The sequence below is a fragment of the Schistocerca nitens genome, chromosome 7 (assembly GCF_023898315.1).
Source record: "Schistocerca nitens isolate TAMUIC-IGC-003100 chromosome 7, iqSchNite1.1, whole genome shotgun sequence".
In the NCBI taxonomy this organism is placed as follows: domain Eukaryota; kingdom Metazoa; phylum Arthropoda; class Insecta; order Orthoptera; family Acrididae; genus Schistocerca; species Schistocerca nitens.
In genome coordinates, this window is record NC_064620.1 from 306,880,852 (window position 1) to 306,885,851 (window position 5,000).

The following is a 5,000-nucleotide window of genomic DNA, read 5'->3' on the forward strand; positions in this document are numbered from 1 at the left end:
GGATGAACGGCGGACGTTTCCCGCACTCGTAAGTTGCAATCCACACCTATATCTTGCGTTTCATGAAGAGTTTTATCCAATATTCGACATTCCCGCTGTCCCTAAACGTGCTCTAAGTCTGTGCGCGACCGCGTCGCTCACTGTACGGATTCCGATGCTGAGCGATCAGCTATGGGCCGCCCCATCCACGTCGGTCCCCGTGGGCGTTGCACTCGCAGTCGCAAAGACTCTGGGCAATGGCTATGTGCGCTCCGCAATATATTACTGGGACGAGTAATGAGGGTCCGAGCCCCCAGTGTGGGGAAAGTGTTTCGCAGCCCTGACCCACCGGCACGGTGTTGCGTCCCCCCACCTCAAACATGTGACGTAGTCACACCACCGGTTTTGACTAATAGACAGAATGTTTATAATCATATGCCATACACCGGGGGACGATGCCGCGAGGTGTAGCTAGCTAGTGCAGTCGCACCGCTACTACTGTACAGAGATAGAACAGGCATTGACTATACATACATTAAGCTTATACGCGGCGGTGCTTAGTAATACGCGCAGTCATCGGAATATAGATAACACATACAACTGTCCCTATACATGCTGAACGTCTGTGCACACAATGTCAACCACACGTCACCCACACACTCCATCACCCACTAGTCTATGCCTGTAACAGACGCAGACACAACATCTAAGTACCAGCATGGAACAACATCCAGTGCATCCTCTCGGCCACAGTACACCATCCACACTATGATAACCAGACCGGGACGTCGAACCAGAAAACTGAATATCCCACTCTTCCTACAACCACCATTGCTCAGATACGCCACCAACACCCACACATGTCCTACACAGGGGTGCACCCAACAGCACCACACTGCCGCATCTCACAGCACATAAACAATGGCAGGAATGAAAGACACAGGTGTGCCACTCCTTTGCCACAAACACAGAACGGGCGCGCCACCTGCCATGAGCCACAAGTGCAACTGACGTGACATATCTGATAGTGCCTCAGGCGTCCACTTACTACCATCACTATCAACGAACCTCGCCACCCCACCCCCCCCCCCACACACACCATCCCTTAACCCAACTTCTGCCTTAACCTAACCCAACTTCTGCCTTAACCTAACCCAACTTCTGCCTTAACCTAACCCAACTTCTGCCTTAACCTAACCCAACTTCTGCCTTAACCTAACCCAACTTCTGCCTTAACCTAACCCAACTTCTGCCTTAACCTAACCCAACTTCTGCCTTAACCTAACCCAACTTCTGCCTTAACCTAACCCAAGTTGCGCCTTAACCTAACCCAAGTTGCGCCTTAACCTAACCCAAGTTGCGCCTTAACCTAACCCAAGTTGCGCCTTAACCTAACCCAAGTTGCGCCTTAACCTAACCCAAGTTGCGCCTTAACCTAACCCAAGTTGCGCCTTAACCTAACCCAAGTTGCGCCTTAACCTAACCCAAGTTGCGCCTTAACCTAACCCAACTTCTGCCTTAACCTAACCCAACTTCTGCCTTAACCTAACCCAACTTCTGCCTTAACCTAACCCAACTTCTGCCTTAACCTAACCCAAGTTGCGCCTTAACCTAACCCAAGTTGCGCCTTAACCTAACCCAAGTTGCGCCTTAACCTAACCCAAGTTGCGCCTTAACCTAACCCAAGTTGCGCCTTAACCTAACCCAAGTTGCGCCTTAACCTAACCCAAGTTGCGCCTTAACCTAACCCAAGTTGCGCCTTAACCTAACCCAAGTTGCGCCTTAACCTAACCCAAGTTGCGCCCTAACCTAACCCACGTTGCGCCCTAACCTAACCCACGTTGCGCCTTAACCTAACCCACGTTGCGCCCTAACCTAACCCACGTTGCGCCCTAACCTAACCTACGTTGCGCCCTAACCTAACCTACGTTGCGCCCTAACCTAACCTACGTTGCGCCCTAACCTAACCTACGTTGCGCCCTAACCTAACCTACGTTGCGCCCTAACCTAACCTACGTTGCGCCCTAACCTAACCTACGTTGGGCCCTAACCTAACCCACGTTGCGCCCTAACCTAACCCACGTTGCGCCCTAACCTAACCCACGTTGCGCCCAAACCTAACCCACGTTGCGCCCTAACCTAACCCACGTTGCGCCCTAACCTAACCTACGTTGCGCCCTAACCTAACCTACGTTGCGCCCTAACCTAACCTACGTTGCGCCCTAACCTAACCTACGTTGCGCCCTAACCTAACCTACGTTGCGCCCTAACCTAACCTACGTTGCGCCCTAACCTAACCTACGTTGGGCCCTAACCTAACCCACGTTGCGCCCTAACCTAACCCACGTTGCGCCCTAACCTAACCCACGTTGCGCCCAAACCTAACCCACGTTGCGCCCTAACCTAACCCACGTTGCGCCCTAACCTAACCCACGTTGCGCCTTAACCTGCCCTGTAATTGTTAGTTATATGAATCTAGGAATTCGTGTAGCGTTGCCTAATTGCAACCATCTCAACATAGTTCACTTCGCGCACACTGTGGTGTTCTGCGTATTGATTCATTTTACGGTGCGTACCCTCACATCTTGCGAGTGTTGCTTACTTTCCACATGGTCCCGCTATCCACTGTATTGTGTACTGCAATAGGACGTATATCGCCCCCGCCCCCCCCCCCCCCTCCCCTCCTGTCACCTCTAGCTCGTCGGTCAGGAGTTCGCGTGTTGAATGCGCTTCGCAGCTGTGCAATGGCATTCGCATACGTACGCTGGCCACCTTCCACGTGTTCTTTCGTGCACACGTCGCAGCGTGTATGTATGCTGATGGAGTGCGTCGTGACACACAACATCCAGGCATGCAAGACTCGTAGAAGTCGCAAATGTAGATGGATGTCTACGTTTGCTGCCCAAGTTACGCAAATGAACTGGAAATCCGTTGTTGCGCGGTTGTTCGCGCTGGAGGTGAATCGTTGATATCGACGATCGGTACAGGTATTAACCGGTTGCTTCAGCGACACCCGTCATACCCACGAACGTGAGTGGGCATGTGGGTATGAAGCGATACGCGGCGGTGGCTGGGTGGGACCGTCCCCGGCCGGTGAGGGGGGGGCGCCCGGCGTGCTGGCCGCGCGCTGCGTGGGCGCACGCGCGGCAGCCGGCTGGTGGGGGCGCCCAGTGGCAGGCGCGCCGGCTGACGGAGGCGGCAGGCGGCGCATCTGCGTGCCGGCGCACCCAGCGCGCGGCGCCGTGCGGCCAAAGTGGGTCCTCCCGGGCCCGGTGCGAAGCGCGGTGGACATCTGCAGTGTGCTGGTCCGATTGAGGACTGTGTGCGTTGAGGATGCGCCGCCGCCCGGCACTCGGCGCCGCGACGCCGTCTGCTGCTCGGTCGCCCCCGCGGTTCTCGCAGGTGGTTTGTATCGCAGCTGTGCGGATGTGTTGGCGCGTGCGCTGTGCTGGGAGAGTTCGCTTTGGCACCCAAGTGGGGCTCTGCCCCTCTGTGGCGCTGGCGTTGGAGCTGCCCGGTCACTGTTTGTGGCCGCGTGTTGTCTCCCGCCGGCAACACCACGACAGCACGCTCCCGGGCCTCTGTCGGCAGCGGCAAGCTCAGTTGGGAGCACGGGTGGTCGCACTGAAAGCGTCTACTCGCCTATCTCCGGGCGATTGCGCCTCTCTCGAACCCGACCAAGTACTTAGGACGGCGCTGCGCGCCGCCGGGACCTGAGAGGGTTTCGAGGTGTATCGTGCAGGGGAGCCCAGCCTCCTCCTGTTTGCAGAATAATTGAGCGGACGCTTGCGTGTTCGCGCGGGCCCCCGGGACACACTCCCGGGCGGCCGGCTGCTCAGCTCTAGTTGACGCAGCTCCCTGGTTGATCCTGCCAGTAGTCATATGCTTGTCTCAAAGATTAAGCCATGCATGTCTCAGTACAAGCCGCATTAAGGTGAAACCGCGAATGGCTCATTAAATCAGTTATGGTTCCTTAGATCGTACCCACGTTACTTGGATAACTGTGGTAATTCTAGAGCTAATACATGCAAACAGAGTCCCGACCAGAGATGGAAGGGACGCTTTTATTAGATCAAAACCAATCGGTCGGCTCGTCCGGTCCGTTTGCCTTGGTGACTCTGAATAACTTTGGGCTGATCGCACGGTCTTCGTACCGGCGACGCATCTTTCAAATGTCTGCCTTATCAACTGTCGATGGTAGGTTCTGCGCCTACCATGGTTGTAACGGGTAACGGGGAATCAGGGTTCGATTCCGGAGAGGGAGCCTGAGAAACGGCTACCACATCCAAGGAAGGCAGCAGGCGCGCAAATTACCCACTCCCGGCACGGGGAGGTAGTGACGAAAAATAACGATACGGGACTCATCCGAGGCCCCGTAATCGGAATGAGTACACTTTAAATCCTTTAACGAGTATCTATTGGAGGGCAAGTCTGGTGCCAGCAGCCGCGGTAATTCCAGCTCCAATAGCGTATATTAAAGTTGTTGCGGTTAAAAAGCTCGTAGTTGGATTTGTGTCCCACGCTGTTGGTTCACCGCCCGTCGGTGTTTAACTGGCATGTATCGTGGGACGTCCTGCCGGTGGGGCGAGCCGAAGGCGTGCGACCGCCTCGTGCGTGCTCGTGCGTCCCGAGGCGGACCCCGTTGAAATCCTACCAGGGTGCTCTTTATTGAGTGTCTCGGTGGGCCGGCACGTTTACTTTGAACAAATTAGAGTGCTTAAAGCAGGCAAGCCCGCCTGAATACTGTGTGCATGGAATAATGGAATAGGACCTCGGTTCTATTTTGTTGGTTTTCGGAACCCGAGGTAATGATTAATAGGGACAGGCGGGGGCATTCGTATTGCGACGTTAGAGGTGAAATTCTTGGATCGTCGCAAGACGAACAGAAGCGAAAGCATTTGCCAAGTATGTTTTCATTAATCAAGAACGAAAGTTAGAGGTTCGAAGGCGATCAGATACCGCCCTAGTTCTAACCATAAACGATGCCAGCCAGCGATCCGCCGCAGTTCCTCCGATGACTC

At 54.9% G+C, this 5,000-nt stretch overlaps 1 non-coding gene across 1 annotated transcript in view; it reads left to right on the forward strand.

Annotated features, from left to right (window-relative positions):
• The first annotated feature begins 3,834 nt into the window (after positions 1-3,834).
• The window catches only part of LOC126196910 (small subunit ribosomal RNA), a 1,909-nt gene continuing 743 nt past the window's right edge, over positions 3,835-5,000 (forward strand). The window contains exon 1 of the ribosomal RNA XR_007539336.1: positions 3,835-5,000. This exon is cut by the window's right edge and continues 743 nt beyond it. This is a non-coding gene — a ribosomal RNA (small subunit ribosomal RNA).